Source organism: Ornithorhynchus anatinus, chromosome 4 (genome assembly GCF_004115215.2).
Source record: "Ornithorhynchus anatinus isolate Pmale09 chromosome 4, mOrnAna1.pri.v4, whole genome shotgun sequence".
Taxonomy (NCBI): Eukaryota; Metazoa; Chordata; class Mammalia; order Monotremata; family Ornithorhynchidae; genus Ornithorhynchus; species Ornithorhynchus anatinus.
Window position 1 is genome coordinate 63,642,200 of NC_041731.1, and position 11,721 is coordinate 63,653,920.

At 47.6% G+C, this 11,721-nt stretch overlaps 1 non-coding gene across 1 annotated transcript; it reads left to right on the forward strand.

Annotated features, from left to right (window-relative positions):
- Positions 1–10,237: 10,237 nt before the first annotated feature.
- On the forward strand, positions 10,238–10,375 carry LOC114811970. Its single transcript, XR_003759664.1, has one exon. It is a non-coding gene; the product is annotated as a small nucleolar RNA SNORA7 (small nucleolar RNA).
- Positions 10,376–11,721: the final 1,346 nt, after the last annotated feature.

Consider the following 11,721-nt stretch of genomic DNA (forward strand, 5'->3'; position numbering starts at 1 on the left):
GGAAGGAGCCCGAGCTTAGGAGTCAGAGGTCATGGGTTCGAATCCCTGCTCTGCCACTTGGCAGCTGTGTGACTGTGGGCGAGTCACTTCACTTCTCTGTGCCTCAGTTCCCTCATCTGGAAAATGGGGATTAACTGTGAGCCTCCCGTGGGACAACCTGATGACCCCGTATCTACCCCAGTGCTTAGAACGGTGCTCTGCACATAGTAAGCGCTTAACAAATACCAACATTATTATTATTATACAAGCAAATTGGGTTGGACACAGTCCCTATCCCCATTTTCCGGATGAAGGAACTGAGGCACAGATGATTGAAGTGACTTGCCCAAGGTCATACAGCAGACAAGTGGCAGAGTCAGGATTAGAACTCATGACCTGTGCACTCTCCACTACACCATGCTGCTTCTTGACACCTGCCGAACCTCATGTGGCATTGGGCCATTCGAGGGGATACACTGCCGGTGGGAGGAAATTCAAGAACCGAGAGAAGATGAGATGTTCAGGTTGGACATACAGCTCAGAGAGACGTCTTCGTGGAGAGCATAAGGTCCAGACGGAGACCTGGATAGATGTTCGTAATTCAAGGGTGAGGAGAAGAGATGATGATGTTGAGACTTAAAAGGAATCAGGGGAAGGGTCAAAAGAATATGAAAAGCCAAGACAATACAGTGCCCTTAAAGCCAAGGCCAATAATAATAATTGTGGTATTTGTTAAGCACTTATTATTATATACTTAACTATATTAAGCGCCGGGGTGGATACAAGCAAGCAGGGTTGGACAGAGTCAGCATCCCACATGGGGCTTACGGTCTCCATCCCCATTTTACAGATGAGGTAACTGAGGCCCAGAGAAGTGAAGTGACTCGCCCGAGGTCACACAGCAGACAAGACCAAGAGTCCGGCCGTGAGTTTGAAGGCCAAAGGAGAGCTGTGGTTAGGGAAGGGGAAATCCGGGAATAAGCAAGAAGGGCTTTGGAGGTAAATAGAGATGGTTTATAGATCAATCAGGAGTTTTCATCGAGTGCCTGTGTGCGGGGCACAGTACTAAGGACTTGAGAACTTGGAAAAGGACAATATTAGTCTTGCCCTCCTGGGAAGCCGCATGGCCTAGTGGAAAGAGCGCGGGCCTGGGAGTCACGGGACCTGGGTTCCAATATTGCCTCTGCCACTTGTCTGCAGTGTGACCTTAGGCAAGTCACAACTTCTCTGTGCTTCAGGTTCCTCAACTGTAAAATGGGGTTTACATACCTGATCTCCCTTCTACTTAGACTGTGAGACCCAGGAGGGACAGGGACTGGGTCCAACCTGATTAACTTGTATCTACCGCTTAGAATAGTGCTTGGCACATAGTAACAGCTTAACAAACACCATAAAAAAATGAGGGTACAGAAATAGAGTCAGATTTTGCCAGGAATACTGGTTTCATTTGCAAGAGCAGTTTCAAAAGGGGATGGAAACCAGATTAAAGGCCCTCAAGGAGAGGGCGGGTGGAGAGGAACACCTCACTTTGCAGAATGATAACCTAACAGGTCTGTTTTATTCCACCATTTGTCTGCTATGTGACCTTGGGCAAGTCACTTCACTTCCCCGGGCCTCAGTTTCCTCATCTGTAAAATGAGGATTGAGACTGTGAGTCCCATGTGGGACAGGGACTGCATCCCACCCGATTCGCTTAGAGCTTAGTAGGGTGCCTGACACAAAGTAAGCACTTAACAAATGCCACCACTTTAATTATTATCATTATTTTGAACTTCTGATTTGAGTAGTAATTCTATGAGAACTTGACTTTATTGTCTAATTTTCAACATTGTTTAAATGCCGATGTTTGGGGGTCTTGAGGAGAGAGAGAGGTGCTCCACCCCAGTGTTTCCTAACTTCCTTTGTCCTGGGACCCAATGGCGGCTTGAGGAGATTCCCTGGGCACGACCTCGATCCCCTGACAGGAGCCTGTGCTTCTCCTGCCTTCAGAGGCCCAAGAATCAGAAACTACTCGAGCTCTTTTGCAGCCTCAAGCACGTTCCAGAAATCAGACTCTCTGAGAGTCAATGTGCTTGGCTTAGTGGAGAGAGCCCGGGCCTGGGAGTCAGAAGGACCTGAGTTTTAATCCCGGCTCTGCCACATGTCTGCTCTGTGACCCTGGGCAAGTCACTTCACTTCTCTGGGCCTCAGTTACCTCATCTGGAAAATGGGGGTTACGAATGTGAGCCCTGTGTGGGACAGGGACCGTGCCCAACCTGATTCACCTGGATCTACCCCAGTGCTTAGAACAGTGCTTGGCTCATAGTAAGTGCTGAAGAAGTACCATAAAAACTATTATTAGCTCTCTCATTCACCCCACACATCCAATTCGTCACCAAGACCTGCCGGTCTCACCTTTATAATATCGCCAAGATCCGCCCTTTCCTCTCCACCCAAACGGCTATCTTACTGCTAGGGGCTCTCGTAATACCCCGATTGGATTATTGTGTCAGCCTTCTTTCTGATCTCCCTTCCTGCTGTCTCTCCCCGCTCCAGTCTATTCTTCATTCCGCTGCCCGGCTCATCTTCCTGCAGAAACGCTGTGGGCATGTCACTCCCCTTCTTAAAAACCTCCAGTGGTTGCCTATCGACCTCCGCACGAAACAGAAACTTCTCACTCTAGGCTTCAAGGCTGTCCATCACCTTGCCCACTCCTACCTCTCCTCCCTTCTTCCTTTCTACTGCCTACCCTGTAGGCTCCGCTCCTCTGCCACCCACCTCCTCACCGTCTCCCGTTTCTCGCCTATCCCGCCATCAACCCCTGGCCCACGTCCTCCCGCTGTCCTGGAACGCCCTCCCTCCTCACCTCCGCCAAACTAACTCTCTTCCCCTCTTCAAAACCCTACTGAGAGGTCACCTTCTCCAAGAGGCCTTCCCAGACTGAGCCTCCCCCTTTCCCTCTGCTCCCTCTGCTCCCCCTCTACGCCCCCCTTCACCTCCCCTCAGCTAAGCCGCCTTTCCCCCCCTTTCCCTCTGCTTCTCCCCTACTCCCTTCCCCTCCCCTCAGCACTGTGCTCATCTGTTCATTTGTATATATTCCTATTACCCTATTTATTTTGTTAATGAGATGTATATCCCCTTGATTCTATTTATTGTTATTGTTTTTGTTTGTCTGTCTCCCCAGATTAGACTGCAAACCTGTCAATGGGCAGGGATTGTCTCTCTCTGTTGCCGAATTGTACATTCCAAGCGCTTAGTACAGTGCTCTGCACATAGTAAGCGCTCAATAAATACTATTGAATGAATGAATGAATGAATAATAATAATAATAATAATGTTGGTATTTGTTAAGCGCTTACTATGTGCCGAGCACTGTTCTAAGCGCTGGGGTAGACACAGGGGAATCAGGTTGTCCCACGTAGGGCTCACAGTCTTAATCCCCATTTTACAGATGAGGGAACTGAGGCACAGAGAAGTTAAGTGACTTGCCCACAGTCACACAGCTGACAAGTGGCAGAGCTGGGATTCGAACTCATGAGCCCTGACTCCAAAGCCCGTGCGCTTTCCACTGCGCCACGCTGCTTCTCAATGAATGAATGAATGAATACCTTACCAACTGGCACATCACAACCAGGGCCCGGCTTCAGGATCTGGAACTCAGAATCAATTAATCGATCAATGGAATTATCAAATAATAGCCAATCAATGGGATTGTATATAGAGCTCTTTACTAAGCGCTAGGGAGAGGACAATACAATAGAGTTGGTAGCACAATTCCTGGCCAGAGGAGCTTACAGACTGGATGGGGAGAAGGGCATTAAAATAAATTCCAGACAGGGTAAATGGCAGAATGTAAGGATATGCATATAAATGTGGTGGGGCAGAGAGTGGAGTGAATATCAAGTCGTTAGCTGGTACCTCTAGACTGTGAGTTCATTGTGGGCAGGGAATGTCTCTCTTTATTGCTGTATTGTACTTTCCCAAGCACTTAGTACAGTTCTCTGCACACAGAAAGCGCTCAATAAATATGACTGACTGACTGACTGAATGAATGAATGAGAGTAAGGAAATTGACCACTCCCTTCTCCCCATAGCATTTATGTACATAGCCAGAATTTATTTATATTAATGACTGTCTCCCCCTCTAGACAGTAAGCTTGTTGTGGACAGAAAACGTGTCCAGCGACTCTGTTGTATTGTACTCTCCGAAGTGTTTAGTACAGTGCTCTGAACACAGTAAGTGCTCCGTAAGTACAAATGATTGATAGATAGATTGGAGGAGATGTGATTTTAGGAGAATTTGCATGGTGGGGAGAGTGGCAGACTATCTGATGTGGAGGGGGGAGGAGTTCCAGACCAGAGGGAGGATGTGGCTCAGGTGTCAACGGCGAGATAGAGGAGATAGATTGGCATTACAGGAGCGAAATGTCCAGGCTGGGTTAATTATCCTTACATGACAACAGTTATTTTTCTGAGCAGCAGCATATTAATGATAGCATCTTCAATCAGTCAATCAATCAATTGTATTTCTTGAGTGCTTACTGTGTCAGAGCTCTGTATTAATCTCCTGGGAGAGGAAAGTTTAAAAATATAACAGAGTGGGTAGACATACTCCCTGCCCACCATGGGCTTAGGGTCTATAGTGGGAGACAGGCATTAATATAAATAAATTAATTGTGGATATGTACCTAGTACTGTGGGGCTGAGGGTGCGTGGGGGGTGAATAAAGGGAGAAATTCAGGGTGACGCAGAGAGGAGTGGGAGAAGAGGAAAGGAGGGCTTAGTCAGAGAAGGCCTCTTGGAGGAGATGTTAAAGGAGGGGAGAGTCATTGTTTGTCTGATATGAAGAGGGAGGGCTCTCGGGGCCACAGGCGGGCAACAGATTGCAGTAAGATAGACATGATCAAGGTACAGCGAGTAGATTGACATTAAAGAAGCAAAGTGTGCCGAGTGGGTTGTAGTAGAAGAGCAGCAAGGTGAAGTAGGAGGGGGCAAGCTCCTTTAAAGCTGATGGTAAGGAGTTTCTGTTTGAGCAGGACGTGACTTGGGCAACCACTGGAGATTGTCAAGGAGTGGGGTAACACGGACTGGACATTTTAGTAGAAGTCACCCCACACATCCGATCCGTCACCAAAACCTGCCGATCTCACCTTCGCAACATCGCCAAGATACGCCCTCTCCTCTCCATCCAAACTGCTACCTTGCTGGTACGGTCTCTCATAATATCCTGACTGGATTATTGCAACAGCCTCCTCTCATCTCCCATCCTCCTGTCTCTCCCCACTCTAGTCTATGCTTCACTCCGCTGCTCGGATTATCTTTCTACAGAAACGCTCTGGGCATGTCACTCCCCTCCTCAAAAACCTCCAGTGGTTGCCTATCAACCGTTGCACGAAGCAAAAACTCCTCACTCTTGGCTTCGAAGCTCTCCATCACTGGGCCCCCTCCTACCACACCTCCCTTCTCTCTTTCTACAGCCCACCCTGAACACTCCGCTCCTCTGCCGCTAACCTCCTCACGGTGCCTCGTTCTCGCCTGTCCGGCCATCGACCCCTGGCCCACGTCTTACCACTGACCTGGAATGCCCTACCTCCTCACATCTGCCAAACCTACTCTCTTCCCCTCTTCAAAGCCCTACTGAGAGCTCACCTCCTCCAGGAGGCCTTCCCAGACTCAGCCCTTCCTTTCTATCTGTCCCCTCCCCTCCCCATTCCCCCACTCCCTCTCTCTGCTCTATCCCCTTCCCCCACGCAGCACTTGTATATATTATTTATTACTTTATTTATTCTATTAATGATGTGTATATATCTATGATTCTATTTATCTATTTTGATGGTAATGATGCCTGACTTCTTGTTTTGTTTTGCTGCCTGTCTCCCCCTTTTGAACTGTGAGCCTGTTGTTGGGCAGGGATTGTCTCTGTCTGTTGCTGAATTGTACATTCCAAGCGTTTAGTACAGTGCTCTGCCCACAGTAAGTGCTCAATAAATACGATTAAATGAATGAAGTACGACTGGAGCAGAGAGAGACAGGAGGCAGGGAGCTCAGCAAGGAGACTGATGCAGTAATCGAGGTGAGATAGGATAAATGCTTTCGATTAACATGGTAGCGGTTTGGATGGGGAGAAGACAGATTTTAGTGATGTTGTGTAGATTGAACTGACAGGATTTAGTGATAGATTGAATATGTGGGTTGAATGAGAGAGATGAGTTTAGGATAATATCAAGGTTATGGGCTTGTGAGACAGAAAGGGTAGTGGTGGTGTCTTCAGTGAAAGGAAAGTCACGGGGAGGACAGGGTTTGCGTGGAAAGATAAGGTGTTCTATTTTGGGCATGTTAAGTTTGAGGTTGTGGCAGGACATCCAAATAGAGATAATAATAATAATAATAATAATGTTGGTATTTGTTAGCGCTTACTATGTGCCGAGCACTGTTCTAAGCGCTGGGGTAGACATAGGGGAATCAGGTTGTCCCACGTGGGGCTCACAGTCTTAATCCCCATTTTACAGATGAGGGAACTGAGGCCCAGAGAAGTGAAGTGACTCGCCCACAGTCACACAGCCGACAAGTGGCAGAGCTGGAATTCGAACTCATGAGCCCTGACTCCAAAGCCCGTGCTCTTTCCACTGAGCCACGCTGCTTCTCCAAGACAGCAAGAGATGTCTTGAAGGCAATCAGTGGTATTTATTGAGCAGAGTCTGTGCTCTGTACTAGCTTGGGAGAGCACACTACAGTAAGTAGATGTGATATGATGAGATGTTTAAATAAAATATGTTATAGAATCTTACTAGGTCATTACCTCTGGGGATGTTTTCAAAGGAAGACCCTAGTTTAAAGGCAGTGGAGATGCTTAAACCAGTTTTTTTTAAATGGTATTTGTTAAGCGCTTACTATGTGTCAGGGACTGTCCTGAGCACAGGAGTAGATATGAGAAAAGCAGATTTGACCTACACCGTGTCCCACAAGGGGCTCACAGTCTTAATCCCCATTTTACAGATGAGGGAACTGAGGCACAGAGAAGTGAAGTGACTTGTTCAAGCTCTCACAGCAGGCAAGTGGCAGAGCTGAGAGCCCTATCTTCCGGGCATGCCCAGCTCTCTTCAGGAGCAAAGAGATAAAGGACGTATAGAAAGGGCAGGCCAGTCACAGAGATTGTCCCTGAAATGGTTTATACAGAGAGAGGAGGGAACTAAGTGAGGGAAAAGTCTTAGGGAAACGTTCCTTCTGGGTTCCATCTGCGTGCTAACCCAGATACTGTTCATCCTCCCTTCCTCCCACTCCTTTACCTCTGGCTTTAGAGGCTGATCACGCCATGGCAGACTTGCAAGCCGACCAGCCAGGCACTCAGGCTGATGGATCTAGACTGAATCAATGGCACTACTGAGCGGAAACTAAAATGGGGTTTCTTCTGTTCCTCTGGTTTCTTTCATGCGTGGAAATGGGAAGCTGAGAACAGAGGAATTTTATATTTTTCTCAGGAACTTGCTATGATTCCCCATGTATACTTGGCCCGAAACCGGCAGGAGACCTCTTGATCGACTTGGTAAGTGGGGCGAGGAGGGGATTTGGTTCTTGGTTTCCATGGTGATCATTTTGGGTCCCCAGTAGAAAAGGTGATTACTCTGGCCTTCATTTAGTTGTGAACTGCAGCTCCAGAGGTTTTTATTCCAACAATGATGCTGTTCTATAAAATCTATATAAGGTAGCCTAGAGTGAAGGACAACTGCTATAAGATCATTTGGTGGGCAAAGGACGAAGCTAAAATAATAATAATAATAATAATGGTGTTTGTTAAGCCCTTACTATGTGCCAGGCATTGTACTAAGCACTGGGATGAATACAAGCAAATCCAATTGGACACATGGGGCTCACAATCTCAATCCCCATTTTACAGATGAGGTAACTGAGGGCCAGGGAAGGGAAGTGACTTGCCCAAAGTCACACAGCAGACAAATGGTAGAGCCGGGATTAGAACCCATGACCTACTGACTCCTAGGCCTGTGCTCTAGCCACTATACCATGAGAAGTCTGGTACAGGATATAACTACAATAATTATGGTATTTGTCAAGTGCTTACTATGTGCCAGGCACTGTACTAAGCACTGGGGTGGATACAAGCAAATCGGTTTTTTTTCCTCCCCATCAAGATTGTAGCATTGTGGACAGGTGATTCTTTTGTATCGTACTCTCCTAAGTGCTTAGTGCAGGGCTCTGCACAGAGTAAGCACTCAGTGCATAGCACTGATTGATTGATTGATTGATCGATTGATTGATTGGAACCATGAAGACGTTTGGCCATTTCCTGTCAACCCCTCACCAGTGCACAGTTACTCTGGAAGCATTCATCACCTACTCCAGAGGGGACAGACCTGGACTGGATCTTTTCGTTGCTATTCCAATGTGTATTGAGCAGGCAACCCATCCTCAGCCCCACTGCATTTAGGTACATAGCCTTAATTAATTAATTTATATTTATGTCCATCCCCCCCTCTAGACTGTAAGCTCGTTGAGGGCAGGAGACGTGTCTACCTACTGCTGTACTGTACGCTCCCAAGCATTTAGTCCAGTACCCTGCAAACAGTAAGCATTCAGTAAATATCAGTGATTGACTTTTTTATGGTATTTGTTAAGTACTGTGTGCCAAGCACTGTTCTAAGTTTGGGTAGGTACAAGGTTGTCAGGATGGAAGCAATCCCTGTCCTTCATGGAGCATACAGTCTAGGTAGGAGAAAATAGGTTTAATCCCCATTAAGCAGCGTGGCTCAGTGGAATGAGCCTGGGCTTTGGAGTCAGAGGTCATGGGTTCGACTCCCGGCTCTGCCACTTGTCAGCTGTGTGACTGTGGGCAAGTCACTTCACTTCTCTGTGCCTCAGTTCCCTCATCTGTAAAATGGGGATTAACTGTGAGCCTCACGTGGGACAACCTGATTACCCTGTATCTACCCCAGTGCTTAGAACAGTGCTCTGCACATAGTAAGCGCTTAACAAATACCAACATTATTATTATTATTACAGTGTTCTGCACACAGTAAGCGCTCAATAAAAATATGAATGAATGAATGAATGAACGAACGAACACAGGTCCATTGGCTCCCAGGCCCATGTTCTATCCACAGACCATGCTGCGTCTCCATCTCTGAAAGGGCTTCCAAGGTAATCCCAGCAACCTGCTCTGCGGGAAGCTTCCAGTCTATGATCCTCTCCCAACACTGATTCATTCAATAGTATTTATTGAGCGCTTACTATGTGCAGAGCACTGTACTAAGCGCTTGGAATGAACAAGTCGGCAACAGATAGAGACAGTCCCTGCCGTTTGACGGGCTTACGTTCTAATCGGGGGAGACGGACAGACAAGAACACGACAGCTCTGCATTCACGCACAAAACTGGAGCGGGAGAAGAGAGATAGGCAAGGGACGGGTGAACTTCCCTTCCCTGGAGTCTCTCTGGGGACCGACGCCTATCCCTCTCTGCTCGTCCGGGGGCTTCTCCTGGGAAACGGTATAGGAGCATGGGAAGTGGGGGGTGTTGTCAGCACTGCTTGTGCTATGCCACAGAGCTGGCCCCAGACATCACAGCATAAAAGCTAGGCTAGGACTGAGAATACTGGAAGGATGAAAGGAGCGAGGTGGGGAGACGGGAGGGAATCAGTGCCTCTTCCCTTGGTAACTTGTGAGGGGGTTGGGTTGGGTTGTCTGGAATCGGAAGAGAGAGCAGCATAGAAAGATTTCTGGGTCGTCTTGGCTGAGCACAGAAATGTCTGCCCTCACTCCAGTCAATCAGTCAGTTAAAATGCAGAGCACTGTACTAAGTGTTTGGGAGACTACAATACAACAATAAACAGACACATTCCCTGCCCACAATGCGCTTAAGGATCTCAACGCTTCTAACTGAAGGGAAAGACTGTAAGCCCGTCAGAGGGCAGGGACTGTCTCTACCTGTTACCGATTTGTCCATTCCAAGCGCTTAGTACAGTGCTCTGCACATAGTAAGCGCTCAATAAATACTATCGAATGAATGGACAATGGAGAATCCTTCTTCCGCTGTGAAAGAAGGTGTTAATTAGTCCACCCCTGGAAGACTGAGCGATTCTTCATCCGCTCAACTTTGTTGTAACAGCCTGATAAAATCCCAGACCCTGGCGGAATTTGACATTTAAGACTTGGATGGGCAGTGTGGATTCTTGGGGAAAGTGTAGAGTTGGCACCCTACATATCAATCAATCAATCAATCGGTGGTGCTTATTGAGTGCTTATTATGTGCAGGGCACTATACTAAGCCCACTCTCAAGGTCACACCTGGAGAGTTTCCAGTACTCTACCAGTCTCGGCTATGGGAGGGAGAGTCAAGCAAAGGCCTATCCATTCCATTCCTAGCTTGGGCAGTGGCTAGCCAGTGGAAGGCCATCTGCTACAAGTCAAAATTCACCCGTGTCGGGCAGCAGCGGTGTGGGAGAGAGTCGAGGGTGGAGACTCAAGTTTACTGCGTGGAAAGAGGCAATGGTAAACCACTTCCATATTTTTACCAAGAAAACTGTATGGATACACTACCAGAGCGATTGCAGATGGAGAGCGGGGCGTTCTGGGAGAGATAAAATATTAATAATAATAATGATGATGGCATTTAAGGGCTTACTATGTGCAAAGCACTGTTCTAAATGCTGGGGGGGATACAAGGTGATCAGGTTGTAAAATTAATCCCCATTTTACAGATGAGGGTACTGAAACACAGAGAAGTTAAGTGACTTGCCCAAAGTCACACAGCTGACAAACGGCAGAGCCGGGATTAGAACCCATGACCTCTGACTCCCAGGCCCGTGTGTTTTCCACTGAGCCACGCTGCTTCCCATGTCTGTGGTGTCGCTCTGGGTCGGAAATGACCGGACGGCAAAAGGCAAGACAAGGCTGTACTAAGCATTTGGGAAAGCACGATACAACAGAGTTGGTAGATGAGATCCCTGCCCACAAGAAGCTTATGTTCTAGAGGGGAAGATAGACATGAAAATAAATTATGGATATGGACATAAGTGCTGCGAGGCTGAGGGTGGGTGAATAAAGCGTACAAATCCAAATACAAAGGGGATGCAGGAGGGAGAGGGAAGAGGAGAAGTGAGGGCTTGGTCAGGGAAGGTCTCTTGAAGGAGATGCACTTTTAATAAGGTTTTGAAAGTCGGGAGGGTGATCAATTGTAGGATGTATGGAGAAGCAGCATGGCTCAGTGGAAAGAGCACGGGCTTTGGAGTCAGAGGTCATGGGTTCGAATCCCAGCTCTGCCACTTGTCAGCTGTGTGACTGTGGGCAAGTCACTTCACTTCTCTGCGCCTCAGTTACCTCATCTGTAAAATGGGGATTAAGACTGTGAGTCCCACGTGGGACAAACCTGATTCTCCTGTGTCTACCCCAGCGCTTAGAACAGTGCTCTGCACATAATAAGCACTTAACAAATACCAACATTATTATTATTATATGAGGGAAGGTACTACAGGACAGAGGCAGGACATGGGCGAGAGGTTGGCGGCGAGTTAGATGAGATCGAGGTACAGTGAATAGGTGGGCATGGTGGATAGAGCATGGGCCCGTGAGTCAGGCGGACCTGGGTTCTAATTCTGGCTCCACCACAGGTCTGCTGTGTGACCTTGACAAGTCACTTAACTTCTCTGTGCCTCGGTTACCTCACCTGTAAAATGGAGATTAAAACTGTGAGCCCTCCGTGGGACAGGGACTGTCCAACCCAATTTGCTTGCATCTACCCCAGCAGTTATTAC